Raw genomic sequence first — 12,288 nt, forward strand, 5'->3', positions numbered from 1 at the left:
AGAGATGTTGAGGTGGAAAATCATAAGACTTGGTAACTGCTTGACTATGTCAGGGGTTGGAGAGTAAGGGAAGGGGAAGAGTCAGTGACAAATCTGGGGCTGTGATCTTGGATGATTAAATGAAGGATGACAGTAGATAAGGAAGTTTGGAGGAGGGCAAAAGTGAGAGATGAAGATCATGAGTTCTGTTTTATACTTGTTGAGGCTGAAATGTCCATAGGACAGCCAGGTGGAAATGCCCAGTAGATAGTGGGCTGAGGCTCAGCTAGAAATCAGCTAGAAATCAGTTAGGGTTGGGTATATGGCGAATGTCTTTGTTCTTTGGGGAGAATGATGCCATATTGGCAGGAAGCTTTATGGTTCTCTAAGTGGTTAAAAGCATCTGGAGAAAATGAGATCTGTATTTCTTGATTAGTTATCTTAGTAAAATAAAACACTATTTGTGACATTTACTAAGATTTTAAATATTGGGGTCAAAACAGCATATTCCTCACTTATTTGATTTCCAAAAATACAGTGTTAGATGAAATGGCCTTATAAGGAGCTGTTTGTTCTCTAGGAACATTGTTTTAAAAGTGTTTTATATGGGGGAGTGGAATTAAATGATTTAAATAATGAAATAAATAATTAATTGCAATGAAATTTCCTGAATTAATAAGAGGTAGCATGGCATAGGATAGTTAGGGTATAGGATTTAGAGTCAGGACTCCCTCTCTGGCATTTATTAGATATATGATTCTGGACATGACATTTAACTCTTATGTGCCTCAAGCAGTTTCTTAGATCTTAACTGCTCAGTTATAGATGAGTTATAATCTGAATTGGTAAAGAGCCTTTCCACACAAGGATCCCTCCTCTTCCCAACCCTCCTGACAAAATTATGGAACTTTCATTAGCTTATGCCAGTTATAATGTGCTACTGATGCTATTTCAAAATGATTTTAGTTGATAGGGAGCAGAGAGGTGACTCAGTGGACTGAGAGCCAAGCCTAGAGGCAGAAAGTCTTGGATTCAAACATGGCCCTAGATACTTCCTAGCTGTGTGACCCTGGGCAATTCACTTCACACCATTAATCAGCCCTTACTGCTCTTCTGCCTTGGAAACAATACACAGTATTGATTCTAAAATGGAAGGTAAGGGTTTAAAAAATTCATCTATATTAGGTGATGGTAACCCTATGTTTATACTTTATGAGAAAGGATATGGATGATTATCTTCTACGGCAGGACTTCTTAACTAGTGCTACATGGACTCCCAAAAGATTTGTGGGTAGATTTCAAATACCCATGAACTTGGATGTGAAAAAAAATCACATCTTTATTTTAGTATAATTTAAAAAAATCTTACACAATTTATTTTATGCCTTCAAAAAAAATCATCCTGAGGAGGGGTCTATAGGCTTCAGCAGGATGACAAAGGAGTCCACGGCCAAAAAAAGGCTTAAGAATCCTTGCTCAAAGGACAGCCATTTGAAATCCCACTAGCAAGCAGCTGAGAAGACTAGTCCTCATTTTCCCTTCGAAAAAGGGGGAGAAAAGACAGGTGTGATGTCATGGAGACGAAAGAAAAATCACAAAGATGAAGCGAATCATTTGGGACTTTTAGAAACAGGTTCCCCAAGTTTGGTCTTGGGATTGAGTTTGACACCTTCGAAGGAAGGTGACCCCTGTGGCTCCCAATGAGCAAATAAGACCTTTTCAAATAAAGCCTCTATGACCCCTGGGGCTCCCGAGACCCAAATAAGATGTTCCCAAGTGAAAGAGAGCAATTCCATTCTTTCAGTTATGGGGTGGGCAGGGTGCTGAAATTTATAATGATAACAAGTGGAAATTTGTTAAGTTGTATTTTGAAATGGAAATTAGGTGGTTATATATTCATATTCTCTGGGTTCATAGTCATGTTTGCATTAATTACAGGAAATGAATACTAATTTATGATTGCTCCTGCCCACCATCAGACTAAATTTATTTACAGATGAGGTCAATGAAAAATTAGTTTAGTCTTTTTTCTTTCTCTTTTCTTTCTTTCTTTCTTTCCTCCTTTTTCTTTCTTTCTTTCTTATTTTTTTTAAACTGCTGTTTAGAACACTCAGGACTGTGTTTTCCCGCAGATTTGTCATGGTTAATGAATGTTGCTCCAGCAGTCAATCACGCACTCTAAATACCGTCACACTTTTTTTAAGCCTCAGTCATGAGCCATGACAGAAAAATAAACAAATAAATATAAAGCTAAAAAACTCTTTCACTGAGCAGCTACACTATGTGAAGTCCCTCGGGAAGGCTAAAGGAGGCCAGAATAAATGATAATATAAGTGCTGTGGATGTAAGAAAGCAGTAATGGTGTATGCACACGGAGGGTCTGAAGGAAAAAAAATACACACACATACACACACATATGCACATACACACACGCGCCCGCACACACTCCTGTGGAAAAATTGGCAATATTAGTAGCCTCAAGGTGCAATTTCCTGGAACACGGAGATTGACAAGCCAGTCCTAAATGTTGTTAATTTAACTAACTTCAGATTAATGGTAGAGTCTGCTGTGACTGAAGGTCTCGAACACAGTCTCATTATAGCCTTACTGGGAATGTCCTAAATATAGGCTTGGGCAGTTTCAAACAAATCCGTATACATTTGTGTATTTTTAGACACGGGTTCGGCGTCAGAGTGCATGTCACCAGTTTCTGGTTGATGAATTGACCCAGTAACTGTACTCTCAGCCCCCTCTCTATCCCCACTCCTCCCCTCCCCAAATTGTATAGAAAAGGAGGGATTGTCCTTTGGCTAAGCCATCTAGTGATTTTTTTTTCCTTAGATGTGTGTACATATGGTGGAATTACATGATTGCACACATACCTTAGGGAATGAATGCGTCATTTAATAAATGATTTTTTAAATGCCATGACACCACCTTAAATACATATATATGTATATAAGTATGTATATATACACACACACACACACATATATATATATATATAATACAAGTATATTCCCACTGAGATCAGATTTGAGAGGCAGTTTGGTAGAGTGGAAAGAGAAGTTGGCTTTAGATTTGGAGTTTGAAGGGACCTCAGAGCTCATTTACTCTACTTTTTCTCTCTTTATTTTAAATGTGTTTTACAAATGTAAATATGTGTGTGTGTGTGTGTGTGTGTGTGTGTGTGTGTGTATTTAAACTCTAACTTTCCATTTTAGAGTTGATACTAAATATTGGTTCCAAGACAGAAGCGCAGCAAGGATTTGGCCATTGGAGTTAAGTGACTTGCCCAGGATCATACAACTAGGAAGTGTATGAAACTTATGTTTAATTCCAGTTCATAGCTCTATAGCTTCAGAATTCTAGAGGCCATCCAGTCACATCATTGCTTTTTACAGATGAGGAAACGGAGGCCCCAAGAGGTGATGTTTCTGACAGCCAAAGTCCCATAGGTCACAGTGTCAGAGGTGGGATGGAAACCCAGGTCTTCTGGTCTCAGAGGGGATGCTATTTCTACTGTACCACATTGCCTCATTTAGTAAGTGTAGGCAAAAAGCTTGCAGATTCTGACTTTCAGTCTTTTCCTCAACAAGACAGATGATTAGCAGTACCTCTATTATCTTCTTTATAGGGCTGGTCTCTCAGTACTTTCTCTGGGTCTACTTTGTCTGTATTATACCAGTTTCCTCATTTGTAGATGAGGAAACAAATCCCTAGAAGTCTTAAGTGACTTTACCTAATGTCGGGCAGAAAGGAAGAAAACCAGCACATATTGTGTCCTTACTATGGACCGGTCACTGTGCTAAAATTTGGGGATATACATATGAGCAAAAAGAAACAGTCTTTGCCTTCAAGGGACGTATAATTCTGATGGAGAATGACAATACACAAGAGGAGGCTCAGAAATGGATGCAAGGAGAGTGAAGGTATCTGCTGTAGGGCCATAGTTTTTAAGTCTGAAATGTTAGTAGCAGGACTTCCAAGGGAATGAGGGCTGCTCAGCCTGAGCCCCTCCATAAAAGAACAAGTACCCCCATTTACATAGTGCTTTAAGGTTTGCAAAATGCTTTATAAATATTGTTTTGTTTTATTTTCACAACCACCCTGAGAATAATTACTATGATTATTTTTACTTTCTAGATGGGGAAACTGAGGCAGACCAGGGTTATACAGCTAGTTCCTGTCTGAAGTAATATTTGAATGGAGGCTTCAAGAGGCAGTCATCGATGGAAGGAGGGAGAGAGGGATATTTCAGGATGACAAAGCTTCAGATGATTGGATGTTCTAGGACAAAGAAGTCTCAGATGCTGGGAGAAATTACAGGTTGTAGAAGCCAGGATTGAACTCCATGCCTCTAACTCCACAACCCATGCTCTTACCACTGGATTGTGTTAACTCTGGAGTCTGCAGCCCTGAGTTCAAGTCCTGTCTTTGACATATACTAGCTACATGGGCATTGTGGCCATTGCCAAGTCACCCTTGGGGCTCTCAGTGCCCTTAATTCTGTAAGTTATTGAGAATTGCCTCTCTGAATTAGTGGAGGGAGTTTCCATACTGGTAATTCTTGACTTAGATGAAATTAGCCTTCACCCATCAAACCGTTGTCTCATTATATGTAATTGAAAAAAATGCACATACCAATAAGAAAAAAAGAATCCTAAACCAGTTGCTTCTCATTAACCCCACAGTAGCTTGGCACATAACCTAAAATCTTGTCAGTAAGAAAAATGGCTTAAAAACCCCTGAATGTAATGGAGTACATACAGGTGATAGGAACTGGAGAATGGACACATGTGGCATTCCCCTCAGACTGGCTTTGGTAAGACTTTGGATTGCTCAGTTTAATGGAAAAGTCCTACCGCCTTCTCTACCACTGCTTGTCCTGCCCATCTACTTTTCTTCTTGGCTCTGCCTCTTTCCTACTTTATGCTCTGCCCTCCCCCCATCTCCACCTCCCACCCCCCCAATACTCGCCTCTTTCCTTTTCTGTCTCACAAGAGTTGGAAACCTCCAAGCTGGGGCCTCCCTGCCTCGTTCCTGTTTGTCTCCCCTCCAGCCCAGTAAAGTCCCTTCTGTGTTGCCCTCCTCACCAGTACAATAGAGGGTCTGTGAGTGGGTGGTGATTGGGCTGGCGGCTGGGGCAGGGACCCCTCCCCAACTCCTGACGTGGCCTTCATGCTATTGTGGTGTTAGATGACCAACAGCATGGTCACTGAGACCCAGGGAGCTAATTAATGGCAGGGGGAACTCAGTGTGCAAAGCAGACAAATACAGAGACCTCGCCTGTGAGCATGAAGATAAGGAATGTACTAAGGATGAATGAATTCCCTTAGCAGCAGAGTTGAAGGGCCTAACTCAGTGCCTGTAACCCCAACCCTTCCTCGGCTTTCCACTCTTAAGCATCGCTGAGTTTGGGCCCTACATAGTATCTACTGGTGGTCCAGAAATTTACCAGAGGCAAAATATGACAAAATAGTATTTTCCATTAAGAGCAGAGGAGTAAAATTACTCTGGCTAAGATTTTTAAAAGAGTGGGAGAAATGAGAGTGTGGAATGGTAAAAAGGTTCTCAAGCTAAGAAATGCATTATCTCTAGGATGCTGGTCAGATGGAATAATTTCTCCCAGCCTTAGTTTATTCATTTGTAAATTGAATGTTAGATGACATCTAAGGTCTATCTTCATTTTAGAACTATGAATTTAGGATGTCTTCCAATTCTTCTAGCAGAAATGGAGCTAGAGTGTTGGACTTGAAGTTAGGAAGGCTTGCATTCAAATCATTCCTGGAAAGTTGCTTATGTATGTGATGTAGGACAAATCACTTAAGTATTCAAAATCTTAGTTTCTTCATCTGTAAAATGGGGTTAATGTCAGCACCCACCTTATAGGGTTATTGTAAGGATCAATCAAGGTAATATTTGCAAGGCACTTTAGAAACTTTAAATTGTTATTATAAATGCTTGCTATCATTGCAGTTGTTATTGTTATTATTGTAAGGTTAGCGATGTCTTTGTCTCTTCAAATTGTGAATGGAGGAACTGGGGTGCAAGGAAGTTAAATATCCTATTCAATTAAATTTGTTCCCCATGGGTCACAAATATGAAAAGCCTGCCATGTGCTACTCACTATAATTCACCGAAGGGACTTAAAAAAAAACAACAACTTAGATAAAAGCATAGATTGCAAACATATTTTCCAATGACAGTAACCCAAGAAGAGATAACTAATATACTGGACGATGGAGTCAGTGTCCAAAAAGATCTTGATAGGCAAGAGACTTAGGTTTCATCTAATATGATGAAACTCAATAGGGATAAAATGTAAAGTTTTAACATTCTGGTTCAAGAAATCAGTTTTACAGGTACAGGATAGTCATTTACTCAGCTAGCATGTATTAAGTCCCTATTATGTTCCAGGCACTGTACTAAGTGCTGGGTGTACAAAGAAAAGGAAAAGATAGCCCTTGCTTTCCTGGAGATCACAGAGAGGACAATGTATAAATAACGATGTACAAATAAGTTATATACAGGAGAAGTGAAAGATAAATCAATAGAGGGAAGGCCTTTGCATTAAGGAGCATCAAGAAAGGTTTCTCAGAGAAAATGAGATTTTAGCTGGGACTTGAAAGGAGCCAGGGCAACCAGGAGGTGAACATGAAGAGAGAGTATTCCAGGCATGGCAGACAGCCAACTAGAGTCAGGAGATGGGATGAGTTTTTTGAGGAACAGTAAAGTGAATGTTATTGGATCTCAGAGCGTGTCCAAGAGTATAATATGTAAGATGAAAGGTACAAAGGGGCCAGGTCATGAAGGGCTTTGAACACAAAGCAGAATTTTATATTTGACCCCATTGGTAATAAGGAACCACTGGAGTTTATTGAATAGGGAAGTGACGTGTTTGGATCTGTGTTTTAGAAAAATCATCTTGATGGAAGAACAGAGGATGCACTGGAAAAGAGAAAGACTGGCTTATTGAATGGATGTGGGTGACATCACAAAGAAGGCAAGTCTAGATAGATGTTTATCTATAAAGATACCTAGAGTTTCTAGTGGCCTTTAAGCTCTAGATGGCACAAGAGTGTAATATGGTGGCCAAGAAAGCTTCATGTCCATGATCTCAGACCTCATGGATAGACACAGCTTCCAGATTAGGAGGTAATAGACTAGTAGATTATATTCTTCCCTAGGTCAGACCCCATCAGAAGAACTCCAGATTCCAAAGATTGGGAAGGAAATTGGTAAATTATAGAATGGGCTAAATAAGGTAATGGTGAAGGAATTTGTGTTCATGATATAAGAAGACTATTTGAAGCAAATGAGGGTGTTTAAGATTTTGGAGAGAAGTCTCAGGGTGGATATAACTCTTTGGTTGTTGTTCAATTATTTGCAGTTGTATATGACTTTTCATGACTCCATTTGGGGTTTTCTCAACAAAGATAATGGGATGGTTTTCTATTTCCATCTCTAGCTCATCTTGCAATTGAGGAAACTGAGGCAAGCAGGGTTCAGTGACTTGTCTAGAGCTATGAAGTCATGAAGATGAGGCTTCCAGACTTCAGACCCAGCACTCTATCCACTGTATAGTCTAGCTGCTTCAAACAATCTTTAAGTATTTTAACATTTGCTTTGTGGAGGAAGAAACAGAACATTGTTCTATTTGACTATATGAGACAGTAGGTATATTAAGTGGAAGAGACAAAGAGGAAAATTTAGGTTTGATGTAAGAAAAAACTAACTTATCAACAATTAGAGCTAGTTAAATGTAGATTGGACTGCTTCAAGTGGGATTCTCTTTATTGGAGGGTCCAAGTAAAGTCTGGACAGCCATTTGGTGACTGTGTTATAACGGTGCATGAATTAGCTTGGATTGGCACTGAGCTCCCTTCCACTTATGGAATTCTTTGACTCTGAGTGTATAAAACCACAGGCAGCTTGTTGGTGTAGTGCATAGAGTAGTTGATAGAGTAGATAGAGTTGAGCCTTGAGTCAGGCAGACCAGAGTTCAAATCCTATTGCAGACATTTACTAGTTGTGTGACATTTAGACAATTTCTGTCTGCTTCAAATTCCTTAAGTGTAAAATGGGAGTAATAATAGCACTCACTCCCCAGGGTTATAATGAGGATAAAATTAGATGTTTATAGTGCAGGGCATATAGTAGGTGCTATATGAATGCTGTTATTCTTATTTCTCATTAAATCCAATTCTCCACGTTCTACCTCTCACCTAGATAATTGCAACAGCTTCCTGATTGTTCTCCCCCGTTTGTGTTTCTATCAACTTTAGTCCAATTTACACTCTGCTGACAAAGTAATTTTCCTCAAACACAGATTTCCCTAAACACAGATCTGATCATGTCATTCCTACATAACTACTTCCTGTGAGATCCTATTGCCTCTGGGATCAAATGGACAACTAAGTGGCTCAGTGGCTAGAGCTTCAGACTTTGGAATAAAAAAGAATCATCTTCTTGTGTTCAAATTCAGTCTCAGACACTTACTAGCTGTGTGACCCTGGGCAAGTCACTCTACCCTGTTTGTCTGTCAAATAATTTTTTCTTTGCCAAGAAAACCCTGAATGTGGTCACAAAATTTAGATACAGTTGAAAAACAACTGAACAACAACTAATATAAAATACAAACTCCTCTGTTTAGATTTTAAAGGCTCAGTCAATCTGAGCATAACCTACCTTTTCAGGCTTAGTGGCTATCACTCTTCTTCCTGAACTCTGAGATCCGTCCAAATGTGACTGAGTCTCTGCTCCATACTCCTCATGTTCCTGCTCCGATCTCCATGCTTTTTCTCTAGCTGTCCCTCATGCCTGGAATGCATTCTCTCTCTACCACCTCATTGAACTTTTTTACTTTCAAATGAAGCCCAAGACTTCATCTTCTCCACGGAGACTTTCCCAGTGCTCCAACTACAGTCCTCCCTTCTAAATGACTTTACATTGAACTTTTTGGGATATATTTGCATGTTTTTGCTTTTTCTTTATTCTACAGAATTTGGGGGAGGGGATGTACTTGCATCCTCCAAAAGAATGTAAGTTCATCACAAATAGGGATTGTTTCTTTCTTTGTATCCCTACTAGAGTGCCTAGAACATAGGAAGTTCTCAATATACAAAGATAAATTGATTGGATGTGTCTATTAATATTAGTAATATTTGAAAAAAGCCTAACTGACATCAGAGAGGGTTGTTGATGACCCAGGTTTTACCAAACTTGAAAGGGCAAATAGAGGATTACATAAAAATGAATACTGAATACCAGAGATTCTAGTAATTTATTGAGATTCTAAAACAGAGTTAGGTGGCACAGTAAATGGAGTGCCAGGCCTGGAGTCAGGAAGACTCATCTATGTAAGTTCAATTCTGGCCCCAGATACTTTCTAGTTTTGTGACTCTGGACAAGTCATTTAATCCTGTTTGCCTCAGTTTCTTAATTTATAAAGTGAACTGGAGAAGAAAAAGGCAAACCACTCCAGCATCCTTGCCAAGAAAACCCCAAATAAGGTCACGAAGAGTTGGACACGACTGAAATGACTGAACAACAATAACAAAAACACATTAACCAGTGAATCTGAATTACTCAAAGATGAAACAAGATAGCCGCCTACCATATTCATTTTTCAGAGGAGGCAACTTTGACTTGGACTCTCTCTACACGATGCCTAAACAATGGGTTGAAGAATGGGGGAAAAATCTGTCAATCCACCCATATGTTTATCCAAACAGTTTCTGTTTCCACTGAATTGACATCGTTGTCTTGACAACGTCTCAAATGTGTGACTATAAAATCATGGGATTGATTTTTTTTTTTAAACAGAGAGACCAGAACTTAGAGTTGTCATCCTTTTTGAAAGGACTCATTTTAGGAGGTGACTCATTTTCTCCAATGGTGATGACTTTGATAAAAAAAAAAATTCTGGAGTTCATTTTTGGGAACTGTCTTAAGAGGAAAGTCACGTTCTTGTGAACAATCCTTCTCAATTATGACAAAGCTCTATCTCTTCTTGTTATATCAGATAAGGAGAAATAACCAAGTTAATCTCAGCCAAATCTGAGAGACTGTCTAATCAAGCTTGAAACAGCAATACAATCTGTCTACTGACATGCTAAAGGTGCAAGTATAAAACAATGACTGCCTTCGAAAGGAATTCCAGATCATCTCTTGATTGGAAAGTCAAAGAATCTGGGTTTGAATCCTCCCTCTGTCACTTGATAGCTATGTGTCCCTGGGCCAGTCACTTAACTTTTATTGACGTTGGTGTCTTTATTTGTACAATCAGAGGTTCGACTTAGATGATCTCTGAATTTATGATCATCTGATACCCTTGGTATAGTCACCCAAGAAGGACTTATTCTGGTTTCTTTATGAGTTAGGAGGGAATGCAGAGCCTCAGTTGGGGTAGCTGTGAGATAAGCAAATAGGAAGAAGCTAGACCCTAAGGGAAGAAACAGAACTCATCCCCTTCCCAAAGCCAGTAATCTCAAACTTATGGAGTGTCACATGGCCATGGAACCAATAATCATAGGAGAAAGAAATAACTATGAACCTGTGATAAAAAGGATCATAATTGGAGGAGAAGGATAGATGGCAGTTTCCTTGCTCCAGAAGGAAGAAGGGACAGAGTAAGAAGCAGTGATGGCCACCTTCTTATACTTCCCCAATACTGTCAGATTTCATTGCATGAAATAAGAAGTGGTTAAGTTAGCATGTGTATAGCTATCAGCACTTTCTAGTGTCATGTTAGTATTTTCTTCCTGCTCTGAACCATAAAGCTTTTTTGGTGGATCAGTGTTCCCAGGAGCAGCTACAAGTGATTACAAATTCATTGACATGCTTCATAGATAACATGATTTAGTGCAAACAGGATGGAGTTGAACATTTGAGGATCTGGGTCTGAATTTGAGTTAATTTTACTTTCATCAATTTCACTTTCTTTCTCTGTAAAATGGAGAATTGGACTAGATCAAAGATTCTCAATCCATTTTAATGCCATGAACCCTTTGACAGCCTAGAGAAGTATATGTACCCCTTTTACGAATAATGTTTTTAAATACATAAAATCAACTGCATAGGATTTCAGTGGTAACCAATTACTTTGAAATACAGTTATCAAGATATTTTTAAAAGGTTCCTGGAAATCAAGAATTTAAGAATCTCTGATCCAGATTTTCTCCAATACTCTAATATGCACAAAATGTTATAATGTCTGGTAATGGGAGGGAGGTGGTAGACCAGAGACAGGAGGAAACATTGGGGATTAGAAGATAAGAGAGGCAGATTCATGTCACAATTTTAGAAATTTGAAAGAATTATCAAGAGTCATCTGGCTCCACCCACTCATTTTTGTGTAATTAGAAATCTTGAACTCTTGGATTTCATCTCCCAGAATCCTTTTCCCTTCATCCACATGGCATCCTTATGTATTGTACATAAAAGTTTGCTGTAACCTGCCTTTTAACTCTTCTTCCCATGTTCTCCTCCTGACTCTCTTCCCGCTTTTGGCAGTCCAGGCAACTCTCTCTTTGCTAATGCCATCATTTTTCTTTTTCTTCAAGTTATTAATTAATAAATTATTATAAGAATATAATACTTGAAGTATTTGGATATTAATTTTTAATCTTACATTTCACAGATGAGGAAACTGAGGTCCAGTGATGTAAAATGAAGACTCAAGATCACACAGAAGAGCTGGGGTTTGAACCCTAAATTTAACGTTCTTTTCATTGCACTGCCTGTGTGTTTGTGTATGTATATATATACATATATATATATTTGTAGTTGGGAATATTGACAATAAGAGTAGAAGTCTATAGCCTCACATATATATTTATAAGTCCTTTAGGCTATCCATGCCTTACTTATTCCTGTACACTGACAGACATTTTATGGGTCTAGACTTTCCTAGTTGAAGTCTCATATAGACACTCATGCATGGTTGCTATTCAGATATATTCTCTAAGCCCATCCCAATAGGTATACAGGAAGTAGTAAAGTAATTCTATTTCTACCCCAATAATCCTTGAAGAAGTAGCTATTTTGGTTGTTTTTATGAATAAAGGTGATTCTGCACTACTGGGCTGCCACCTAGAGGCAGGAGGACATAGGAAGCAGCTTCATAAGGATAGCTGGCTACCCAGAGGACCATCCATTTGCCATGCATTTGGCCTTAGGGAGGTGTGCAGTTCTGGATGGAGTATTTCTGGGGCTGTTTGTGCGACTCCCTAAGTTCTGGTCCCTGAATTGCCCATCCCCTCATAGGACCAGGATTGAACTGGAGGCTGAAGTCTGGAAAACATG

General features: G+C 39.1%; 1 protein-coding gene across 1 annotated transcript in view; it reads right to left on the reverse strand.

The window, feature by feature from the left end:
• Positions 1–12,288, reverse strand: part of ANKFN1 (ankyrin repeat and fibronectin type III domain containing 1) — a 587,864-nt gene that overhangs the window by 148,177 nt on the left and 427,399 nt on the right. The window lies entirely within an intron of this gene.

Source organism: Monodelphis domestica, chromosome 2 (assembly GCF_027887165.1).
Source record: "Monodelphis domestica isolate mMonDom1 chromosome 2, mMonDom1.pri, whole genome shotgun sequence".
NCBI classification, from domain to species: Eukaryota; Metazoa; Chordata; class Mammalia; order Didelphimorphia; family Didelphidae; genus Monodelphis; species Monodelphis domestica.